The sequence below is a fragment of the Arachis ipaensis genome, chromosome B9, assembly GCF_059453495.1.
Source record: "Arachis ipaensis isolate K30076 ecotype BB chromosome B9, ASM5945349v1, whole genome shotgun sequence".
Lineage (NCBI taxonomy): Eukaryota > Viridiplantae > Streptophyta > Magnoliopsida > Fabales > Fabaceae > Arachis > Arachis ipaensis.
In genome coordinates, this window is record NC_142444.1 from 133,186,800 (window position 1) to 133,213,982 (window position 27,183).

Below are 27,183 nucleotides of genomic sequence, written 5' to 3' on the forward strand. Positions count from 1 at the left end.
ACTTGGGCGATGTGAGACTTGTTTGCCATTGAGAGCAGCTGAAGAATATCAACAAGTTCTCAACCTCGCTTTATGAAAAATGAAGGAGGGGATACAACTAGTTGTGTGGTTTCTGTGTTCATTTCGGTGGTTCTGCCTTGTTGGTGGTTGCATGCATAGCCATTTCAGGTTATCCTTCTATTATTCCTACTGCTCTCATTTTTTTATGAATGAACAAGACAAATTAGTAACTAGTAAATAGAATGAAAAGGTTATAATTAATAGAAATTGTCCTCCAACAACCAACATAAGCAACTTCAAATTATCCTATAAATATAATCAAATATAAAATTTTTCACATAATAAAATAATCAATTATTTGCAAATGTACACCACTGTCAATATGTCTCACCAGAAACAATCAAAATCTGACTCATGCTATAAGGTGTTTAATTTGTTGCAATTATGTCATAAATTAAAAGCGTTTTGACTTTTGACTAAGTGATTTAATTAATTAATTAATTTTGAAAAAAATACTAATTAGAATTGAAAAAGAATTTTATTATTAAGTTATTAACAATATTATAAACACAAAATGCGTGTATGTGTGTATATCCGCATAAGAGACTGAATATCTTTCTTTCTTCTTTTCATTTTGTTTTTTTATCAAAATATCAAATATAAACACGCATGTTAGAACAGTTGATGTAGCTGCCGATGTGAGCTGTGGCTCTGTTGCATACCAATCATTTTGTTAAAGTCATAATCAGTGAAAAATATTTATAATGACAACAAAAAGGAAGACAAGGAGGAAAACACCCAAGCCATCTACTCCTCTCTCCTCCGTAAGTGGATAAGGCTCCCACTATTTGAAATAGAAGCCAAATATTGTCATTTATGATGTAATGCAATTATTTTGTTCGTGGATGGAAAATTTTGTTTCATTTAATAATTGATTCATTTTGTACCTTACATTACTCTTGTTATTACTATCTTAGCAACAAATAACTATCAAGGAAAGATCTATGAAAACGAAACAGATTTCATTGGGTATGGATTTTGAAGTCACTTTCACATCTAAATTTGAAGAACCAACCACAAAATATAATTACTCTTTAAATTTCTTTCTATCTATTATATTCAATATAATCTTGAATTATTGTTTGTCTAATCAATAATCATATTTAGATATATTGACCGAGAGGAATCTTACTTCTTTACAATGACATTTAAACGAAAAAAGAAAAATAAGGTATCGGTAAAATTAGTTTGAGTAATCACTTTCTGGAACAAAATGAATACCGATATGAAACTTTATGTAAAAAAGTTAACCATAATAAATGTGTTACCAAAGAATCCTACCTTTATCTTATGATAAATAAATGGTAACTTACACTTGGGGTCATACATACCAAGGATTGCTAATCCTTTCATCTAAGTTTCTTACAAATTGAGATCATCTTAACAAAATCTCCCTTTTTTTTTTCTTTTTTGTCCTACCTTCCTAAGATCACAAGATCCTAAACATTTGAGTACAAACTTGAGCTATATACAGCTACTACTCACTCCCCTGAGCTCTCTCGTGAGCTTCCAAGATTGGAAGTTATTTCATGCACCAAAACTCTTATTATGTTACTTGCTGATGATCTTGAAACATCTATGCACTCTTGTAGATCTGCATCACATGCAATCAAAACCCATTCATGATCATCATCAAGGTACTTGATATCAAAAGTACCTATTTCTAGTTTCAACCTTTTGGCAACTTGTTCTTTCAGTTCCACAATTCCACAATTCAAAGAAACCCTAAACCTTATGATATCTTCTCTATATGTTGCCTTAATAGTGACAGTCTTCATTTCTTTTCTAGATGCAAAAGGTGTCACTGTCTCCATGCATTGCTTGGGAGCGTGATGAGTCCATATCTTACAATATATTTTGGTTTGATTTGAGTGGATTTTATCACATAAATCCACATTTATTCATCTAAATAGCATGCTTTTGAGATGTCTCCCTAAATTGTGCTTGAAAGTGAAAACATGTTCTTTTGTGCTTAATTTGTTCAATTTTAATTCATTTTAATCCCATTTGGTGCCTTGATGTATTTGTTAAGTGATTTCAGGTTTTCAAGGCAAGTTTGGGTTGAAGAAATGAAGAAAGAGCATCAAAAAGGAGAGAAATCATGAAGAAAATGAGTTTTGGAAGCTGCTGCAAGGATGCGTACGCACAGTGATGCGTGCGTACGCACAACGGTGACTTCATGCAAGGATGCGTACGCACCAAATGTCGTGCGTACGCACGATGGGAATTCTGCGCAACCGTGCATACGCACAGTAGGTCGTGCGTACGCACACATGCATACACGTGAGGTCATTAATGCAAATCGCTGGGGCGATTTTTGGGCCTCCAAAACCCAGTCCAACTCATTTTCTGAAGCTATTTGAGGTCAAAGTGAAGAGGAATGAATGGGGGCAATTAGTTTTAGCTTTTACATGCTTTTATCTTAGTTTCTAGAGAGAGAAGCTCCCCCCTCTCTCTAGAATTAGGTTAGGTTTAGTTAATTTCTCTTTAATTTCTGTCTTTAATTATTGTTTTAATGTAGTTTTCTTTATGTTTTCATGTTTTTCTTGTCTTTCTCTTCTTTATTTTTCTTGTAATTTCCTTTCTTTTGCCATTTTTATGTTATGAATACTCTATGTTAATTTTACTTTCAATTAATGCAATTTATGTTTCATGTTCATTTATTGCTTTCTTTAGTTGTTGTTATGATTTTCTTGCTTTTGGTAGTTAGGAATTTATTTTATTGCAATTTAATGTTAATTTATTTTCATGCACACCAAGTGTTTGATAAAATGTTTGGCTTAGTCTTTACTTAGTTTTTCTTAACTCTTGGCTTGAAATTGATGACTTTGGTGATCCTTGAGTCATTGATGTCCATTCTTGTTTGATATATTAGAGTAGTTAGTTGATTTTGTTTTTCTTGACTCTATGTGACCCATTAGTGTTGACATAGGACTTAGAGATTGAAATTAACTATGCCTATTTGATTTATCTTCGATGTAAGGTTGACTAAGTAGGATTAACTCTTCATAATCATCATGTGTTTGTAGTCAATGGCTAGGATATGTAATCTTAGCTCTCAATTGCTTGCCAAGAGGTTTTCTTGCAATTTAAGTTTTCTTTCCTTGCATTTAATTGCTTTTGACTTTTATTGTTTTGATGTTTAATTTCTTGCATGTTTAGTTTTCACACTCTTAGTTGAGAAATTGGGTGTTTGGGTGGAATTGAGTTGAGGATGTCCATTTTGCATAGTGTGAGAATGGCTAATTGGTTTGATTTCCATTGACACTAGTCTTTCACTAAGTAATTAGTGAGTTGACTAGAACTTATGGATTGAGATCAATTATGCCCTTTTGACTAATTCTCAAGGAGGATTGACTAATTTGGATTGATTCCACACAATTGCCATGTTTGTGGTCCATAACTAGGATAGAAAACCTAAATTCCCCAATCCTTGCCAAGAGTTGCCATTTACATTCCTTGCATGATCATTTACTTTCTTGCCATTTACATTTCTTGCTCTCTTGCTTTCCCAATTCCCCATGCTCTCTCTCATAGCCAATAATTGTACATTTCATTGCAACTCTTAGGAAAGACAACCCGAGGTTGAATTACTCTCGGTTATTTTGTATTGAATTTATTATTTGATTGATGTTCAATTGTTGGGTTTAGACTATACTTGCAACGGACAAATTCTACTTTTAGTGTGAAAATCCAAACCCGTGCATTTGGGCTTCGTCAAATTTGGCGCCGTTGCCGGGGAGTTGCAATGGTGTATGTTTTTTGCTATTGTATATATGTGAATATTGTAAATAACTTGCTTTTTGGTTGATTGCTTATTTTTGGCTTTTGTAAATATGTTAGTATGTGAATATCTTGCTTCTTATTTGCTATTGTAAATATGCCTTTCTTGTTTGCTTTTTTTTTTTTCTTGTTGGGAGCTAATAGCTTGTTGGAGACTCCATCCAATCTCGGTGCAATCAATTGGGAATTGTAGAGATTCTAGCATTGTTGGAAGCTCCATGATGAACACAAGCCACCATAGCAAGGGCTCTCCCAATTGTCTAACTTAAAGACATTAAATAAAAGTGTTTGGTAACACCTTTCTAACTCTCTCTTTGTACATAGTTTTAATTTATTGCATTTTGTCTCCTGTAGATAGCTTAGCTTAGTTTAATTTCAAGTTTAATTTGCTTAGATTTTAGTTTAGAATATGTGTTTTTGATGAATAATATGTTTTGGGGTTGAAAAGCTAATTTGGGTGTCAAGTTTAGTGCCTTAGAGAACTAAAATTTTTTTGAGAAAAACAGAGCATGTGCGTACACACACACCTGTGCGTACGCACACAACCCCATTTTCGTGTTCTGTGCGCGCGCACCCACCTGTGCGCGTGCACACCAGCTTATGCACTTTCTGCTGGGAGCGTTAGCATACCTTGTGCGTCTGCAACCTCCCTCATTTTGCCTCTGTGCGTGCGCACGGACCTGTGTGCGTACGCACAGAAGGCGCAAAAGCTGGCCATTTTGACGTTTCATATTTCAAAAAAAAAAAAAAAACTTACCTGTGCGTGCGCACATCAACATGCGCACGCACAACCCTCAGCAACTCCTCTGCTCGCAGCACACGCACCCCTTGTGCGTGGGAACACCCCCTCCCCCTCCTCTTTTCCCCTCCTGTGCGACCGCACACGCCTTTGTGCGTGCGCACAGGCCCTTATGATCATTCTGTCCACAGTGCCCGCACCTTGCTGTGCGCGCGCATAACCCCCTTTTCAGCCTTATGTGCGTACGCACACTACCCTGTGTGTGCGCACACCCCTATTTTCTCACACTTTACTTCTTTTCTTCTCTTCTCTCTACGTCTTCTCTTCTCTTCCCCTCCACCCCTCTCTTCCCTTGATTTTGCCCTCTTTTCTACTTATTCTAGTTGCTTTTCATTGCATCTTATTTTTACTTTAGTAATTACATTAGTTTTTGTTTAGATACTTGTTAATTGAATAAATTGCAAGTGTTTGCTTGATGATTATTGAGTTGCTTCTTACTTGAATTTTGATCTAATGAATATGTGCACTGAGCATCATGTCTTTATTTAATTGCCTAGATGAATTGTGAGTTTAATTCATATGTTGTAGCTACCATATGCATTAGACTTTATCCTTGTTTGGTATTATGAATTGTGCACTTTTACTTTAGTGAATTGAGTTGAACTACTTAGTCATCATGGTTCTTAAGTGAATATAATCACATAACAAGGTATTTGTTCCTTGTTAATCCTTTGCATTTTTTTTAGTTGACTTGACTTGATTCTTATCAAGACTTGTTACTTTTTGTAACAAGCACCTTATACATGTGATTATTTCCTTATTCCTAAGGGTGAATAAGTAGTCTCTTTTCATCATTGAATTGGTTGTTGTTGATTGTGCCATTTTCTATTCACTATGCGCTTTCACTTGCACAATTTCAATAACCAATGTCTTATATACTCAATTCACTTTAGTTGTGGTTACTTAGGTTGTTTGTGCCTTAAGTTTTGCTTATTTATTACTTGCAACCTAGGACTACTTGATTGAGGAACATGCTATTTCTTTAGATTGTGTGGTTCCTATTTTTAATTGACCAATGTGTTGTGTTTTAAACCGCGCACATTTAGAATACACACATTGCTTTTCATCATACCACACAACTTACTTCTCCTCAATTGTTGTTTATTTGTTTACATAGCAACCCGGAGCCCCCGGAGCCCACCCGCTGAAGGTGGAGCCTCAAAGCCTTTCATCCATCGGATCATGTGCATGCACGGAGGACCGTGCATTATTTAAGTGTGGAAAGGATCGTTAACTTCAAGGAAGGTAAAATCTCTTTTCTTAGATACTTTGCAACATTCCTTTTTGTTCCTTTTTCTTCAATTTTTACAATTTTTGTTCCTGTTTGCATTTTGTTTGGTTTAGTTTATTTGTATATATCTCTTTAATGCTTATAGTTATATGATAGTAAATACTTGCATGTTGCATGTTAGATTGAATAAGTTTTGGTAAAACAACAAAGAATTTTCAAGAAATCTTTTTTGGGCATTCCATTGATTAGATTTGAAAACTTGTTTTTGAACTTGCTTGAAGTATCTTTTTAGGGAGCATAGAAAAGAGCTTGAACAAATACCAAGTGAGATTTGGGCTTAAAGTGTGTGGTTGCATATTTTCAATCACAAATTTTGTTCTTGTGTGTTATAAACTCCTTTTATGATTGTGATCTTAGATTTGCTTTAGTCTATATGTCCTATATTTGTTGTTTTGGATTGCATTTAGTATTATTGAGGCCATCTTTGTATAGCTCACTAACCCATATGGCCAACCCTTGCATCTATCTTTGTAAACCACTTTTTGAGCCTTTAATTCCCCTTTGTTCTCATTATAAGCACATCATTCACCCTAAGAGAAAAATCATTATGTCCATTGATTGTATCTTTGATTAGCTTGGGTTTGAGTATGTGTGCTAATCAAGTGTGGGGAGAAATTTGTGGAAAATATTGATAGTTAGTGCATTGGGTGTTCATTGAAAATATTTGGAGAAGTGGAAAAACACTCATGCATTCATTACTTAGAAGCATATGCATCACCTCTTTGTCAATATAAAAAAAAAAAGAGAAAAGAAAATAAGAATGTAAATAAGAGATGCATATGTGGATGAATTGAAAAAAAAAGATGCATGAGTGAATGTGAGAAAGGGATAAATGGGTAGTTAAGATTGTTTTGTTATGTATATAGGATGATATATAGGATTAGGTGGGATGCTTGAGCTAATCAAAGATCCAATCTATTTACTCACTTAACCATATTGATCCTACCCTTACCTAAGCCCTATTACAACCCTCAAAAGTCTTCATGATATTTGCATTCATGCATCAAATATTAGTTGATTGTTAGACGACTTGCAAATCTTTGAAAAACATGATTAGAGGAAATTTGAGGGAATTGACCCTAGACACCGAGTGATTAGAGTGTATACACACCTAGTGATGGTTCAATTACTCGACTCTATGTTTCCATTGCTTATCCTGTGTCTTCTTGCAAGTTATTGAAATGAATTTTAGAAATTTCAAATCAAATCTTTGGACATTGATTATATTGCTATATTTTCTTGTCGTGGCCCTAAGTTTGTACTATGGATTGATTGGGATTCCCTTGTTTGTTTTTACCAAACTCAATAGGAAGCATATTGTAGATATATATAGATAGCATTTAGTATAGTTGCATTAAGTAAAATGTTTACCCTTTCATTCTTCTTTGAGTGGATTTTATCACATAAGTCCACATTTATTCATCTAAATAGCATCCTTTTGAGATGTCTCCCAAAATTGTGCTTGAAAGTGAAAACATGCTCTTTTATGCTTAATTTGGTCAATTTTCATTCACTTTAACCCATTTTGTGCCTTGATATATTTGTTAAGTGATTTCAGGTTTTCAAGGCAAGTTTGGGCTGAAGAAATGACGAAAGAGCATCAAAAAGGGGAGAAATCATGAAGAAAATGAGTTTTGGAAGCTGCTGCAAAGATGCGTACGCACAGTGATACGTGCGTACGCACAACGGTGACTTCATGCAAGGATGCGTACGCACCAAATGTCGTGCATATGCACGATAGGAATTCTGCGCAACCGTGCATATGCACAGTAGGTCGTGCGTACGCACGCATGCATGCACGTGAGGTCATTAATGCAAATCGTTGGGGGCGATTTTTGGGCCTCTAAAACCCAGTCCAACTCATTTTCTGAAGCTATTTGAGGCCAAAGTGAAGAGGAATAAAGGGGGGCAATTAGGTTTAGCTTTTACATGTTTTTCTCTTAGTTTCTAGAGAGAGAAGCTCCCCCCTCTCTCTAGAATTAGGTTAGGTTTAGTTAATTTCTCTTTAATTTCTGTCTTCAATTATTGTTTTAATGTAGTTTCCTTTATGTTTTCATGCTTTTCTTATCTTTCTCTTCTTTATTTTTCTTGTAATTTCCTTTCTTTTGCCTTTTTTATGTTATGAATACTCTATGTTAATTTTACTTTCAATTAATGCAATTTATGTTTCATGTTCATTTATTGCTTTCTTTAGTTGTTGTTATGATTTTCTTGCTTTTGGTAGTTAGGAATTTATTTTATTGCAATTTAATGTTATTTTATTTTCATGCACACTAAGTGTTTGATAAAATACTTGGCTTAGTCTTTACTTAGTTTTTCTTAACTCTTGGCTTGAAATTGATGACTTTGGTGATCCTTGAGTCATTGATGTCCATTCTTGTTTGATATATTAGAGTAGTTAGTTGATTTGGTTTCCCTTGACTCTATGTGACCCATTAGTGTTGACATAGGACTTAGGGATTGAAACTAACTATGCCTATTTGACTTATCTTCAATGTAAGGTTGACTAAGTAGGATTAATTCTTCATAATCATCATGTGTTTGTGGTCAATGGCTATGATAGGTAATCTTAGCTCTCAATTGCTTGCTAAGAGATTTTCTTGCAATTTAAGTTTCCTTTCCTTGCATTTAATTGCTTTTGACTTTTATTGCTTTGGTGTTTAATTTCATGCATGTTTAGTTTTCACACTCTTAGTTGAGAAATTGGGTGTTTGGGTGGAATTGAGTTGTGGATGTCCATTCCGCATAGTGTGAAAATGGCTAATTAGTTTGGTTTCCATTGACGCTAGTCTTTCACTAAGTAATTAGTGAGTTGACTAGAACTTATGGATTGAGATCAATTATGGCCTTTTGACTAATTCTCAAGGGGGATTGACTAATTTGGATTGATTCCACACAATTGCCATGTTTATGGTCCATAACTAGGATAGAAAACCTAAATTCCCCAATCCTTGTGAAGAGTTGCCATTTACATTCCTTGCATGATCATTTCCTTTCTTGCCATTTACATTTCTTGCTCTCTTGCTTTCCCAATTCCCCATGCTCTCTCTCATAGTCAATAATTGTACATTTCATTGCAACTCCTAGGGAAGATGACCCGAGGTTGAATTACTCTCGGTTATTTTGTATTGAATTTATTATTTGATTGATGTTCAATTATTGGGTTTGGACTATACTTGCAACGGACAAATTCTACTTTTAGTGTGAAAATCCAAACCCGTGCATTTGGGCTTCGTCAGAGCCAACCCAGAAAATGGAGGATTAGTCCGGCAAGGTTCCGGGGCCATGTCCTCCACAATTGCCTCAGCTACAGAATTCTTTAGAACTTCCGGCATCTTTTACTAGCATTCCTCCGAATGGCTCTTGAAGTTTTGTTGCCACCATATCAGGAATAGCACAAGTCGTTGGGTAACTCAGTGTATTATTCGGCAGCTGCATTGTTGCCTCTGGTGACCTTAGACCAACACATTGATCATTGTTTGATGTAATGAATATATCTTTTACGGGCGAGCTTTCGATAGGAGGGCTACCATGAGAAGTTGGATTTGTGCTATCTGCACTAGAGCAACTCTTTGCTCTAGGCCCCTTTGTTTCCTTCCCTACCTCCTTTATCATTAACCATTTTCTCGAGACACTTTGCTCTGGCAATTTTTGTTGTTTTTAAAACTTTAGAGGCATCTAATTCATTTTCTCTTATTTGAGGTTCGGTTGGCGAGGCTTGCTGGATGAACTTGTTTGGAGTAGAATGCTCAGGAAAGGGAAGAGGACTTGTGCTCAGAGGATTCAAAGCGAATGCTCCTTCGACACCTTGGACTGATTCAATAATACGCTTGAGCTTGGACAGGGAAAGGTTAACTTTGTTGATCTTTCGAGATGGCCAATGGGATATCCCATGCTGCCTGCAGATGCGCTTCATTGTAGTGGGGGCAAACTGCAAAGCAAAAAGATCTATATTTATATGAGTAAACTACCATTTCTATCCATAAAAGTTGAAAACGCTGATATATCTACCCATAGAAAACAAAAATTACCATTTGTACCCATAAAAAAATAGTTTTTACAAGCAAAATTATCCAAACCCTAAAAAATTAAATAAAATTCCTAAACTACTATTCTCTCTACCACTACCACTATCATCTCCTCCCCTCCCCCCTCTCCTCTCTCTCTTTCTCTCTCAATGTTCTCATCTTTTTCCTACCATTGCCACCACCACCACTAACCCATCCTCTCTCTCTCCTTCCATTTTCTGAGCTCGTCGCCGCCGCCATAATCCGTCAACTATGCCAACTCCTTCCTCTTTCTCTTTTTCTCGCTTTCCTTCTGTGTTTTGATTCTCTCTCTCTCTCTCTCTCTCTCTCTCTCTCTCTCTCTCTCTCTCTCTCTCTCTTCTGCTTATTCAAATTCTCAACCCAGAAAAAGGGCTTCACCATCATCAACAACAACAGAACCTTCTTCAGATTCCTTGCCCCCACACTCTCTCTTACCTGCAAAATCTCTTCGAGTTGACTCATAATCCATTTGTCCCTCCTCCTGGTGTACCCCAAACCCTAACCCCAATTCCCAACTCCAATATTGGAATCGACAATCTCAGGAGATTAGGGTTTCCAGTCGAAACTGCTGTTACTACTACTACTAATATAAGCAATAACAGCAACACTATAGTTGATGCTTTTGTTATGCAGCAGGAGCTGAAGCTAAAGTTCGGGTCTTTGCCTAAGGAGGTTGAAGATTGAGTTATGGAAAGGATCGAGAAGAAAATAAAAACAGGAAACTCAAAGTGGTGAAGGGCATGGATGAGTTGGGCCACGGCCCGCCACCTCCGTCTTCGCCATCACCGTCAGCAACGAGTATCTCACCACCACCGTTGACACGGGTACGGCGACGCTGGTTCTGACGAAGCGTTTGAGTGGCTGCGCGAAGTGAGGATCGTCGATGGGGCCCATGGAGGCGCACTTGCGTTTGAGGGTGGAGTTCCAGCGGTTCTTAATGGCATTGTCGGTTCTGGCAGAAAGGAGTGGGGCTATGGTGGCCCACTTGTTGCCGAACCGAGCGTGAGCTCTGATTATGGTGTCGTCCTCTTCGAGGGTGAAGGCCCGATGCTCTACGAGTGTGGAGAGCTGGTTACACCATCGAAGCCTGCAAGACTTGCTCTAGCGAAACATTGAGAGAGAGAGAAAAGGGGGAGGAGATGATAGTGGTAGTGGTGGAGAGAAGGGTAGTTTAGAAATTTTATTTAATTTTTTAGGGTTTGGATAATTTTGCTTGTAAAAACCATTTTTTATGGATACAAATGGTAATTTCTGTTTTTTATGGGTAGATATGTCAGCGTTTTCAACTTTTATGAGTAGAAATGATAGTTTACTCTATTTATATTTATATAACAAATTAACACAAGGCCAGGTTATATTTCAGAGCATGAACATACCACCAAGGCTCTTTGCAGAACTTCAAGACTTATTGATTTCTCAGTTTTCCCACGTTTCCTCTCTGATGGCTTATTTGTGTTTTTAGTTTCTAAGGAGGGTATCTGATCACCAATACTCCCTCCATCATTATTTTCTGCAACGATGGATCTTGTGCCAATTCCTCCCTCACATTTGGTGAAGCGTCCTGTCTAACTGGAATAGATTCAAACCTCAGATGAACTCCTTCAATTGTTGCTTCAATAGTTTCAACCAAAGCATTCTGTTCAAGTTCAACACCAGAAGCAATCTTAAGGCTCTGGAAATGTTGTTTCATTATTGTCAAAGTGGATCCCAACAAAGCCTTCTGTTCGTTAAAGTCTGTGATCCTAGGTGGAAGAAAAAACTCTAATACATAGTCATCATCTCCGTTTATGTATCACTCATCTTTTTTAAAATAATAACTCTCAATCTCCTTCATGTTATTTTGGAAGAATAATGTTATATAGTTGGGTATATTTGAAAAATTATTATTATTATCATCATCATCATCAAGAAGTATCAATATTATTATCAGTAATTTATATTATTTGATAAAAATATGTCGAGTTTGTCATCAATTTCAGTATCTCATTATTATGAAAAAAATCTCCAAAACCCAGAGTGCTGATAATAATACATCTATACTAATATTAATACTAATATATTGTACTACAAAAGTTTTATATTGTAATATGTATACTAATAATTATGTCTCTAACAAAATAACAATATCAACAATTTTAAAATATATTTTTTTAAATATGTTTAAATATTTTAATTTAATTACAATTAATTAGGCATTTAATTGAATATTAAATTTTACTTTATTTAAACATAAATTTCTACTGCGTTTATCTTAATGCCTCGTCTCTTTTGACGCTTTATTTTATTTTTTTTAATAGAAAAAGCTCAACACATTAAAGTGGAGCAAACAAACAAACATAAATACATAGAACACTGTAGACAAAGCACCCAATCTCCTTGCACCTCCAGCTAGCTATCAAACACCGAAAGAATCACAACCATTTCATTCTTTGTAGCTCAACACCGTCCTTGTTTAAATGAAGTCAATACTTGCTCGTGTATTCTTGAATATTTTGTAACATGTTGAGAATAAAATTAATAGGCTATTGATAATTAGTCTATCTATCCTTATTTCTCTCAAAATATTACTAAGAAAAACAAAATAATAATTTTACCCAAAATTTTTTAAATCATTCAGTTATAGGATAAAATTATAATTTAAAAGAATAATGTTACATATCTAAGTTTTTTATTAACTAAATTCAACTAATTTGGTCTAACATTAACAAAAATCAATTATGAATAGCATTACTCCAAATTTTATTATTTAATTTGATTAGACTTGATTCATAAGAAAACTTGGATGTGTAACCTTACTTGTTGTAAAATCATTACCTTAACAGATATTCTTGATTTCGGTACAATTTTCATTCTCTTTTTGAAGTCATAATCTTGAAATATAAGATGGAATAAGTCAAAAAGAAAAATAATTATACATAGTAAAAACAATAACCATTCTAAAATTCAATATGAAAGTATGAACATATATCAAATATAAGAAAAAAAAAAAGACAATAGATAGAGAGTATATAGAAACTACACAAAAAAAAAATTAAAAAAGATAAAGACTTATGTTCTACAATATTTTTTTTTTGTCCATTTCTCTCTATTTTTACTCTTTTCGGCTAATTAGTGGCTCCTTACGATTATCTGTCTAATAAAGATTAGTATCGTAAGAGTATAGAATAAATTTTATATAAATACAAAATTATACTTACAGTTTTTAGCAATGCAAATTCAAGTGTTGCAATAATATTTGCAACTACTGGTTGATTTTCCACAGCTTTCCGTAAACACCTCTTTAGAAGTTTCCATCTTAAATCTAGGCTGCATAAATAAATATAGAGACATACAAGTGAAGTTATTTATTATACTGGATTTATCTATTATATTATATCTAGCTTCCATGACATCTGTTCAATAACAACTTAAATTTAAAAAATTAATTAATATTTAATAAGTGATTTTATATAAATCTAAAAAATAATATAATTATTATGACATGTTAATTAATTATAATTAAAAATTTTTTATATATTCCAATGATATTAACTTTAATACCTGCTAAAAGTTTTAGCTAACTAAGATACCATATTACAAAAGATTATAATTTTTAGAGATGATATGTGTATAATAAACTAATATGTTAAGAATTAGTTTAGAGTGATTAATCAAGAAATATTATTTCTATTTTCATTCTTTTATTTTCATTCTTTTTGGAGACATAGTCTTGAAATATGATACAAAATAAATTAAAATAAAAAATAATTATATATAGTAAAAAACAATAACTGTTCTAAAATTCAATATGAAAGGATAGATATGTATTAAATATAAAAAAAAAAGACAACAGATAAAGAGTACATAAAGAGTACAAAGAATACACAGAAAAAAAAAAGTTAAAAAAGATAAAGATTCACATTTTATAATACATTTTTTTGTCCATTTCTCACTATTTTTAGTCTTCTCAACTAATTAGTAGCTCTTTGTCTCCTTTCATTGTTACTTTTCTTCTAATGGTTTTACTTTTTTTTTAATTTGTATCAAAATAACAATTGAAATTAAGCATTGACATTTTTTATCAATTATTAACAAAATAATATATATATTTCAAATTTAAGAACATAACATTATATTATCTACATTCTTTAAAATAAACTCAAAATAAAAGATCTTGTAATATTTCCATGACATTCCTAGTCATCTTATAACATATAATACTTTCTTTCTTTTCTTATTTTAATTGAAGTGCTTTCAATACTAATTAATCCTACATGCATATTATTGCAGTATTAGTTCAATATAACATAGTTATAACATTTTTTTTAATTTCACTCAATAAATAAAACTTTTATAATTAAATATAGAATAAAAGGAAATCATATGTTAAATAATAATAATAAAAATTGTTTCAACCAAAATAACATAGAAATTGAATGATTACACGTATTATGTAGTAAAAACCAGTCACATAGGTTTTAATAATAGTAACATAAATGTTAAACAATCTTAATTAAAGATTGTGTTCAAATAATAGAAATTGAAGAATTGCTAAAATAGATGATCCTGACCTTTCTAAAAAATTTGTTCTCAATATTTTTTTAAATATCTATAAATATTCAAAATATAATATAAATATATTAATAAAATAAAATAAGAACAAAATTAATATATATTTATTTACAATACAAACTCTTAATTATTATTCTTCTTATTATTAAATAAATTATTTTAATGAGTACACATATTATGTAATAAAAATTAGTCACATACTAATAGTAAAAGTAAAAAAAAATAACATATTAAAATTTATGTTCGTTTAATCCGAATTTGTGACACGAAAATAGACAACGTACAATTTTGAAGTATCTTTAGGAAATAACAATTTTGTTTTAAGAAATATAAAAAAATATAGAATAAAGGTTCAAAAGCTATGTAAAACTCGGATAATTAATATATAATTAACCTACAAATTAGAATTTATTCTTGAAAATGAGAAATGAGATTTTTATGACTTAATATGATAGAGGAAATTAAAACAAGAATTTTGACACCAATTTTAAAGAAATCGACCTAAGATTGAGCCGAACGGACCAAATCGAACCAACCGGACCCATATTGGGCCCAAGGGCCCAAGCCAAGCCCTCATTCGTTAAAGAGTTTAGCACACTCTCTTCCCTCTAAACACACACACCGAATAGAAGAGGGAAGCGGGAAAAAACATGAAACCCTTGTTCCAATTCACCTCAATCTTCCATTGATCATAATTTTTGATGTGGAGCTCCGATTGACGCACCGTTGGCGGCCACGCGACCACAGTATCGAGCTCTACAAAACTCATACAAATATTCTTGAGGTAAGACACAGCTTCTTCTTCAAATTTACCGCCCTTGATTTCGAATTTCTTGGGCAAAAATGTTGAAATTGTGAGCTCCTTTGTGTTATAGGATCTAATTAACTTGAAGGGAAGGCTTGTTCTTGCTTCCTTGGTCCTTGAGTAAGGTAAGAGATCTCAAACCCTAGTGAGAATTCTGAATTTGTGCTATTGGGTATTAAGTTATTGTGTTTGGGTATGATAATTGTGGCTTAGGAAGTGTGTATGTGCATAGTGAAGCTTGATTGATATCATGGAGAGTTTGAAAAGGAGCTTTGTGCTTGGAAATCTGATTTTGGGAGCTCTGAGACATTGGAAGTTAAGGAGAAAGTGAAATTTAAAGTGTTCCAGGTTAGACGGGAATCGGCCAAGGTATGGTTTCGATTTCCTGTATCTAAAATGTAATGTGGTGTGAAAATTTAAGCTAGAGACCCTAAGATAGGATTTGAATTATTGATGTTGTTGACTGATTGTGATAAATTGTGTTGTTATGCATGTGTTTAGTGGATTGTGGAATGTGATGCGGATTAAGTTGAAAATATGTGGATAATGATAGAATGATTGTGAATGGTGATAATTATTGGTAAGGCATGTGAAGTTGTATGTGAGATTGGTGAGATTGGTGCCTCATTGGTAAGTATGCTTGGGAGTGTGATATTGATATGTGCATATGTATGATGATTGATGAAATTGGATGTTTGTTTGGAAATTGAGATAGGGAAGGATGATTTTGAAGTGAATTATTGAATTGAGCTTGGTTAAATATGGAAGAATTGGTGGGTTAAGGGTTGAATGAGGTTCGAAAATGATGTTGGAATGGTTGAGTTTTGGTTGATTTTGAATGAAATTGGGAAGTGAATGTTTTGGAAAAGTTGAGGTTTACGAAAATGGTAAAAATGAAATTTTGTTGAACTTCAACGAATCATATCTCAAGCTATTATTTTTGGAATTTAATGCTTTTTATATCAAAAGAAAGATAATTTCATAAGCTTTAAAATGGTTTAAATTTGGTTGAAATCTGAATTCTATAGAAGGAGATATGATTATTGAAAGTTTGGGCCTGAAATCTGAATTCTGCAAATTCTGCAGAATTTGTGATTTCTGGTTTGTGTGCGCACACACACCCTGTGGAATTCTGGACCTGTGCGCACGCACACACTTGTGCGTACGCACACGCAGGGAAGTGGCTACGGCTGGGAGTGCCAGCACACCCTATGCGTGCACACAAACCATAGGGTCTTTGCAAACTGTGCGTACGCACACGTTGGGAATGACATTATGTTGGTGACGCTAGCACACCTTGTGCGCGCACTCAACAATGGAGATTTCACTTTCTGTGCGTATGCACAAGCCTGTGCGCATGCACACTTTTTAAAAATACTTCTGGGCGTGCGCACGCACACCCCTGTGCGTACGCACACGACCCTGTTCTTTTCTAAAACTTTTGTTTTCAAGTCTTTCACATTCCCAACAAGCTTGCGACCTTCCGAGACGCTGTTTTAGGCTTATAAACCTCCGTTTTCATCTTTTAAATCTTAAATTAATGTAAAACACCTAGTGATTGAGAGGAAGCTAGGGAAGGGGGTAACTTGTGGATGAAGAAAGGGAATATTATAATGGTTATGGCTGGTTATGAATTATAATTTATAAGCCGGGTGGCTGAGATGAATGTTAAAGTATGACTGTGATTGAATGCATATATGCTGAATTGTTGATTATTGTAATTTTTTGCACTCCACCTATCTGAGATACGAGTTTTTCTGGGTTGAAGCAGTGGCTAGTCACCATGTGCTCCAGGTGAAGACTCGATACTCTGCTGACCCTATGTCGTAAATGTGACCGGACACTGTGAAAGTTTCGGAGGAGCTCGCCCCCGTGAATATACACCAGTGAGGGTGTTAGATATAAATTTATGAATATGTTGTTGATGACTCGAGTTGGGGATGCACGACAGAGGGACAGTTCAATGGTTAGCTACCAGGACTTGTCGGGTTGGCTTTATAACCGACAGATGAGACTCATCTGCCACTAGGATAGGCATGCATCATATGCATTATATGTAATTTGTTTGGAATGCCTAATTGATTGCATTATTACTTGCTAATTGCCTAATTAGTTAGATTGAAGACCCTTAAGTTAATTGCCTACTTTTACATTTCTCATGGTTTAGTATATTTATACGTTTTGATTATAACTGGAAGTTCTAGGATTGCCTTCGGCTTTCCCAAGACATTACATGTTAGATATTTGGGCACTGTTACCATGCTGAGAACCTCCGGTTCTCACCCATGTGAATTTTGTGGTTTTCAGATGCAGGACGTGAGGTTCCTCGCTGAGGCATGCTGGAGACTTCTATTTTTGGCGAAGATCCTTAGCTCTCGGGATTTTATTTTAGTTCTATGTACTTGTTTAGATACTTATATTCCCCACTGTATATATATATATATATATATGTATTTTGTATTAACTCCTCTTAGAGGTTATTTTGGAGAAACATGTTCTGTATATTGTCTTTTGGGTTATTTTGGGTAGTTCCTCTATATATGTATGTATACCCTTATATGCTCGGACCGGTTATCTTCGCAAACTGAGTCTTGAGCCTTAATTTGTATTGTTGGCACTCTCTTGTATATCTTCTCATGTTAGCTTACCCTATATCTGTTTCGTTTACGTTACCGATGTTGCGCTTTTCGATTTACCGGTTTTGATTTACCCATTTTTCTTCAAAGGCTCCTAGTTATAAATATTTTTCACACTACTATACGTACTAAATTTTATTTCTAAAGGTCGTAATACCTTCCTACCTCTTTCTTATGACTTAAACATAAGACTCTGTGTGATAGGGTGTTATAGACTACAAACACAACAAAGAACCATACCTTGCAAAGAAAACATACAAACAAGTAATAGAGCACAATCTCAAAAAAAGTATATATATATATATATATATATATATATATATATATATACTTTTTTTTGTCCAAATCAAAAATATAAAATTATATTAACTATTTTCCTTGAAATAAACTCAAAACAAAAAATTTTATTATACTTTTATGACATTTTCTGTCATCTTATACAACATATAATAATTAATCTTACGCTCCTATAAGTATATTGTTACAGTGCTAATCCAATGCAATGTGGTTAGAACTTTTTTTTTTAATCTCACTCAATAAACAATTTTTTTATAATTAAATATAAACTCACAAAAAATATGTTAAGTATTATTATTATTATTATTATTATTATTATTATTATTATTATTATTATTATTATTATTATTATTTGTTTCAATCGAAATTACAATAATATTAGAACAATATTATATAATCAATAAAATTTATTATTTTCGATAATATTCGATTAATATTCTAAACTCTAAGTATTAAATTTAAAAATTTAAATTTTAAACTTTGAATCTAATAGCTACAAATAAGATATTCACCCAAAATGTTGACTAATATTAATAAATAAAATTGATCTTTAGTATTTCTTATAATACTATTCATGAAATAACTAATTTTAAATTAAATAAATAAATAAATATATTTTATAGAAATTACTATTTGTAACCCACACTAATTACATCTATCAACGTATATGCAATGCATTTTTATAAGGAAAAAGTTTGGTAACCAAAAATTAGCCATAATTAGCCAAAACTTTCTATAATATACTTCATTTACATCATTTAATAACAGTTTTATTTTTTAGTCCACTCTCTTATCATTCCACTTATCATATTTTTATCAACTCCATTTATTAATGATATTAATTATAATATCATATTCCTTACTATTAGACATTCCTGTAATCAATACTTAATATTCTCTTTTATAATTTAATTTTTATATTTAAAAATATAATAAAGATTAATAATGATAATTAATAACGGTTATGATTTATCATTGTAATTGATTCTTATTCTACTCTTTCGCCTAATGGAGATACGATAATATCACATAAATTCAATAATTGTAATTGATTATTATCATAAACGCTTTTTTGTTTTATTATTATTATTATTATCGTTTTTTATTGTAATTAATTTTCTGTTTTTGTTAAGTCATTTATCATCATTCAATGGAGAGATACAAAATCTGAAAGCTACTCTAATAAGATTTTGTTTCCGTTAATTCAATTATTTTCATTCAAAATTCACAATTCTGATACCATTGCAAACACAATTAGAATAGGTTAATGAATTTTACAAGAAATCATCTCTGTCATTACAAATAGTATGTCATTTGAATTCTACCTTAATACAATACCTATGGTAGAAAGTGCTGAAGAATTTGAACATATAACAGATGGACTCACTCGACGAGGTTGTTATCAGTCAATCAATTTTCGAGAATATGAAAAACTCCACTAGTTTTGATGAGGTATGGTAATAAACTGATTAAAATTTTTTTTGTGTGTTTTTATGTGCATTTATAATTATATTTTACTAACTAAGTTCATACACATAACATTCATACGTTTATATACATAACATCCATAATTACATCCAACTAACATCTAAAAATTAAATTTATGTTTATTAGATATTTTATCCATACACATATCATTTTTTAGTTATTGCTTAAGTAATTATAAAATTAACACAGATGTTTTTAAATTTTATCATAATTGAATTTAAAAAACGTCAAATTCTTAAATTAGTTTATTTAATTGATAAATTTACTCATAACATCTATAAATTCATACAAATAACATCCATAATTTCATAGAGGAATGCTAGGTAGCCAAAGAATAATTACAATATAAAAATATCACGTAAAAATTCTCATTCTCTTGATAAGCAAGTGATATACACCTCCTTATCACTTATTCTCCTTATCACCTACCATTTTGCTGCATGTTTGAAGTCATTAATGTTCTTTCCAAAATCAATTTCAGTTTCTCCCAAATCAAATTCCTAACATCTCTCAATTACATTATTATCTATTAAAATGCAATAATTCTCTGCAAAAATTATAGAAGTTAAATTAAAAATTTTTAACAACTTCTACTATATAATTTATATTTTACATATAAACTATTAAAAAATAAAAAATAAAATATAAAATATAAACAAACATTAAAAAATAAATTTTTAAAAATAATTATGAACTCGTCATATTAAAATCAATAAATAAGCATACATACGAATATTAAATAAAAATATTAAAATAATTAAAATCATGACCTATTAGTACACATATGAGATAATTTGAAGAATACAATAAGACGTATAGTTTAAAATTTGATAATATTGATTATAAAAATTTATTAATTATAGACATCATATGTATGAAATAATGAAAATTATGAGTACAAAATTATGGATGTTATTAATATGAAATTCGAAAAAATTTGGTAACCAAAAAGTTTCAGCCATAATTAGCCAAAACTTTCTATAATATACTTCATTTACATCATTTAATAACAGTTTTATTTTTTAGTCCACTCTCTTATCATTCCACTTATCATATTTTTATCAACTCCATTTATTAATGATATTAATTATAATATCATATTCCTTACTATTAGACATTCTTGTAATCAATACTTAATATTCTCTTTTATAAATTAATTTTTATATTTAAAAATATAATAAAGATTAATAATGATAATTAATAACGGTTATGATTTATCATTGTAATTGATTCTTATTCTGCTCTTTCGCCTAATGGAGATACGATAATATCACATAAATTCAATAATTGTAATTGATTATTATCATAAACGCTTTTTTGTTTTATTATTATTATTATTATTATCGTTTTTTATTGTAATTAATTTTCTGTTTTTGTTAAGTCATTTATCATCATTCAATGGAGAGATACAAAATCTGAAAGCTACTCTAATAAGATTTTGTTTCCGTTAATTCAATTATTTTCATTCAAAATTCACAATTCTGATACCATTGCAAACACAAGAAATCATCTTTGTCATTACAAATAGTATGTCATTTGAATTCTACCTTAATACAGTACTTATGGTAGAAAGTGCTGAAGAATTTGAACATATAATAGATGGACTCACTCGACGAGGTTGTTGTCAATCAATTTTCGAGAATATATGAAAAACTCCACTAGTTTTGATGAGGTATGGTAATAAACTGATTAAATTTTTTTTTTGTGTTTTTATGTGCATTTATAATTATATTTTACTAAGTAAGTTCATACACATAACATTCATACGTTTATATACATAACATCCATAATTACATACAACTAACATCTAAAAATTAAATTTATGTTTATTAGATATTATATCTATACACATATCATTTTTCAGTTATTGCTTAAGTAACTATAAAATTAACACAGATGTTTTTAAATTTTATCATAATTGAATTTAAAAAACATCAAATTCTTAAATTAGTTTATTTAATTGATACATTTACTCATAACATCCATAAATTTATACACATAACATCCATAATTTCATATTAATAACATCTATAATTTTGTACTCATAATTTTCATAATTTCATGTATATAATGTCTATAATTAATAAATTTTTATAATCAATATTATCAAATTTTAAACTATACATCTTATTATATTCTTCAAATTATCTCATATGTGTACTAATAGGTCATGATTTTAATTATTTTAATATTTTTATTTAATATTCATATGTATGCTTATTTATTGATTTTAATATGACGAGTTCATAATTATTTTTAAAAATTTATTTTTTAATTTTTGTTTATATTTTATATTTTATTTTTTATTTTTTAATAGTTTATATGTAAAATATAAATTATATAGTAGAAGTTGTTAAAAATTTTTAATTTAACTTCTATAATTTTTGCAGAGAATTATTACATTTTAATAGATAATAATGTTATTGAGAGATGTTAGGAAACTGAAATTGATTTTGGAAAAAATATTAATGACTTCAAACATGCAGCAAAATGGTAGGTGATAAAGAGAATAAGTGATAAAGAGGTGTATATCACTTGCTTATCAAGAGAATGAGAATTTTTACATGATATTTCTATATTGTAAGGAAAAGTATACGTTACCAAGAGAGAGTCTGCCAATTATTACCAACACAAATTAAAAAAAATTAAAATAAATTTATATGGCTTAATTAGGTTTAATGTGGGGTCGATGAAAATTTTTTTGAAAAAGTAAGGAAACGGTAACCGTGCATCAGGTGAGTAGAAACTTGACAGAGAAACCCAATATCCCAACCCTTTCACGCAACCCTATTCCTAATAATCATCGCCGAACGTATCTCGTACCATTGTCCAAAATTTTCAGTCTCTTTTCCCAACCTCTTCCCCTTCGACGCCGTTCATTCCCTCCTGCACGTGGTCACGCCGCCGTCAACCAAGGTTAGCACTGCTAGAACGCCGGTCGTTGACCCAAACAGCGCGCTTCGAGGTCACAACTGCGCCACGAAAACGCATTGACTCAACAACTCACGTCACTATTGGAGACCATCTCTGCACCGCCGGTTCTCTACATCTCATCTTTCTTCGCCACAGTGCACGGAGGAGTTGAAGACCCATCCTAGCGCGGAGAGCGCGGCCCCTGTTCTGCTCGTGGAATCCAAGCCATCACCGCTTACAACCTCGCCACCTAGTCGCCATGCCATACAGAGTTGGTGGTTATAAACATTTCTTATGAGATAGATAAATACACGATGATTCTTCTATTTGTGTTTTTATAGGGAAAAAATTGAATATATCTTTTGTGTCTTTTTATTATTAGTCAATGTATAATTTGTCCTGTTGTAGAAGGTTTCGAAATGTGTCAACGTATAATTTGTTTTTGGATATATCCAGTGCTGATTCCTGTAGAGTAGGAGCCATGTCTTGTGATGATGAGTAAAACATTAGAAGTACTCCCAGTAACTGAATATTACCTTGTATGTGTCTTAAAAAAATTTTTGGTTTGTTGCTTGATCTTTAAGTTGAATATGCATAGTTGATTGTTGTAAAAAATTAGTTAGATCGTTTTAATTTGTTTGTAATGGGTTGTGTTTTGGTTTATGAAAAGTATAGATTTAAGAAAAATATATTTAGTTACTACTTATAGTACTTGCTAACGAAGCCTAATTGAAAAAATAAATGGTTACAACATGGATAATTGAATCCTGTGAAGTAATTTTTGTTCTTAATTCTTTTTTTTTTAATTTACACTTAAGTTTATATACAGTTGTAAAAGGTTTTGAAATGAGTCAATGTATAATTTGTTTTTGGATATGTCCGGTGCTAATTCTGTAGAGTAGGAATAATGTCTTGTGATGATGAGTAAAAAATTAGAAGTACTCACTGAATGTTACCTTGGATGTGTCTTAAAAAAATTTGGTTTGTTGCTTGATTTTTAAATTGAATATACATAGTTGATTGTTGTTGAGTAAACAAAAAATAATTAGTTGGATTGTTTTAATTTGTTTGTAATGGATTATGTTTTGGTTTATGAAGAGTATAGGTTTAAGACAAGTATATTCAGTTACTACTTAGAGTATTTGCTAATGAAGCCTAATTGAATTGAAAAAATAAATGGTTACAACATGGATGATTGAATTCTGTGAAGTAATTCCTATGCTTAATTTTTTTTTAATTTACACTTAGGTTTATATCGAGATTTTTAAATAATTGATTGCTTTACGGGCCAATGAGCGACCATTGTAAAGGAGTCAAATCAATTTAAAATTGTTGCGTCTTGTGATCGAATTTAGTTTATATGGAATGTTCCAAAAAGATTTTTCCGTACTCAGATTGATTATTTTACTATACATATAGGTTAATTAAGTGGCTTAGGAAAAAAATTGGTTTATGACCTGTGTGTTCAATTACTGCTTAGAGTATCATTTTAAGAAACCTAAAAAATAAATATTAACAACATGGATCATAAAATCTTGTTAATCAATTGATGTGGTCAAAATCGGAGTCATAAATACATTGAATTTTACGATGAGTTTTTTTTTATATAATTGTTTGGTTTATGATCCAAGGAGTGACAAATACAATGATGCATTTTCAATTTTAAATTGGTGTGTCTTGTGATCAAATTTAGCTTTTAAGGAATATTCCTAAAAGGTTTTACCTACTCAAAATTGATTCTATTATATATATATATATATATAGCTGGTTTCTAGTTGTCCTCATTTAGCTGGTTTTGAATAATTTGATTGTCATGAAAGTAAACCTTCATATAATTAGAAAAGTGTGCACGCATATACGATAGTTGTGTCTTCAGTATTTTTTTTATTCTTTGATTAACAGAATTTGATAGTTAAATTACTCCTTGGCTTGTTATTGGTTAACGTGTGTTTATCTAGGTACAGAAAATACAAAACATGAAGCTTGGTCCTTGTTCTAATTGTTTGAACGTGTGTCTATTTGAATTCACCTACAAAATTTCAAGGTTGTAACAAATGTGACACCCTCACGTGGTATTTTGTGATTAGTCTATTTACTGGTGTTCCTTTATATAATATACAAATGAACTGGCATTCTTTTGTTGCACATTTATATCCATTTGACAGTGACTTTCACATGCAGGACACCATTAAGTTATATAGGTTGGAAATAATGTTTGACATCATCCTAATGTCACAAAAATTTAGCCATTAGAGATGCTTTGAATGCCCTTGACAGTCGTGCTCGACCTCCTGTGCGCCGCAACCAACCCAGGAACAAACGTAACGAGGTTAGGACACCATTCACAGCACCTGACACCAAGAGCATGCTTCAGCGAGCTGCAGAAAAGCCGAAGAAAAAGACCATCAAAAGGAGCTAAACATGGGAAGATAAAGTCTAAAGGCTTCATGTTACTTCCTTGTTTACCTAGGGCGGGGATATCCACACATTATGTGTTATATACTATTGAGACTATTTATTTTCCTTGTTGTACACAAAGTGATTGTGTCTTTTGACAAACTTTATTGGTTAATTCAACGATAATGCATGTAATGTGGATGTGAATCTTGTCTTTTATACTCTGATTTGTAGTAATTTTGTGCACAGGCTCAACACCTTATGCGTTTTGAAGTATTTTTATTTCTAGTGACTAATCTTATTGAGGTTCCAGTATGTTGATCCTGGATGTTTCTACATATGTTATTCATGTGTTGTTAGTCTTGTATTGTTCGTAGGTGACTGAAAATGGAACTATTTTCTGATTGAAATGTCTTCATATGGATGTGTCTTCTGCATTATGTGTATATGTTTTGTGTATATGTTAGTCGTGTAATGTTGGCAGGTGTGTCTTCTCACAGATGTGGCTTATGATGGAAGTGTCTTTTGCCGATGTGACATTAGAGATTTGTTTAACTAAGGATGTGTCTTCCGAGGGAAGTTTCTTCCTCCCGTGACTTCTTTGGAGGCATCCTCATGTGGATGTGTCTTCTATATTATGTGTCTATGTTAGTCGTGTAATGTTGGCAGGTGTGTCCTTTCACAGATGTGTCTTATGATGGAAGTGTCTTTTGCCAATATTTCTTTCGGATTTTGTTAACCTAAGGATGTGTCTTCCGAGGAAAGTGTCTTCTTCCAATGACTTCTTTGGAGGCATCCTATGTTGGATGCGTCTTTAGCTGGAGGTGTCTTATGCGAATGTGTCTTTCGAAGGTTGTGTCTAATTTCATGAAATCGATAATCGAGGACATATCACCAACAAAGATAACCATCAATCCTTCGACACTCAACAAAACTCTTCCAACAACCACTTATCTATTGATAACACCAAATAATAAACAACTAAAACTAAACTCATATAATACAACACTATCCATTTTCATATCTATGAAACAAAAATTTATCAAAGTTGCTAACATCAATTCAAACTGGTGCACAAAAAGAATAATAAACCACATCAAATGTAGAAAAAAAAGAATCATTCTAGCATAATTGAAAGAAAAAATATCCAAACCAATTGTAATTAAACAAATGAAATCACAATCCTTTCAACAAAGCTTATTACTGTTAATAACTCAAAGATTAAAAAAAAAAGTTGCAAATAGACATAATCAAATGTACTACTAACACACAAATTACAATGTCCACACGTTGTGTGTCATCTTCACTCAGGGATGGGACATTAACGTCGGTGGAATTAGGATGATCACTCATATCACATGTAGTGTCGTACGATGCTTCTTCACAAATTGATTGATCCATCAACGTAATTTGGTCCACTCGCCTCCAACGGAAACACGTACACCTTACTCCGACGGATTTTAAAAACTATTTGTCAATGAGAGTGGTTGTTCACGTTACCAGTGACCTTTGAGGGCTGTTCACCTTGATCCTATGGTGTTGGAAGGCTATGGCTATGGCTCAATGTGCATCCACGTCAACGATAACACCTATGGTGGGTGCAATATAGTTGCGTATAATGGCTTTATCTCTCATGGGAAGCGCAGGGTCAAAAATATAATACTCAGAATTAGAAACCTATACAAGCACCTAATTTAGATCTCAAATATCCACTAACCTCGTAGTGTTGCAGTGGTGCCCAAGGGAAGACACGCTTCTACTTGGGCTTATCCGCCAGTGAACGAGTGGCGCTTGGTGGCAGGAGCGAATCCAGAAAGCCACGGAGTTTCTAGCGAACCCACATAGCCCTATGAATCCAGCCGCGGCTTGTGGAGAGTCCATGCTGGGTTGCTGCGTCTTGTACAAGGCCGGACAGTCAGATGCATCTTCGAGGCACCTCCGATGAGCACATGCAACAGACCAAGCGGCTTCACGGCAACTATCGGACCGTACTCTCGACGTTGTGGTCTGGTGGTCTACCGGCGTTGACTTTCTCTTGACGGCGGAGACGGCAACAAAGGATTCTATTTGGCGCTGGATGCGGATAAGGGGGGTTGGGAGAGATGGTCCACCAT

General features: G+C 32.5%; 1 pseudogene; it reads right to left on the reverse strand.

Moving 5' to 3' along the window:
- Positions 1-1,335: 1,335 nt before the first annotated feature.
- Positions 1,336-26,950, reverse strand: LOC107619680 (protein NLP7-like; annotated as a pseudogene).
- Between the last annotated feature and the right edge of the window lie 233 nt (positions 26,951-27,183).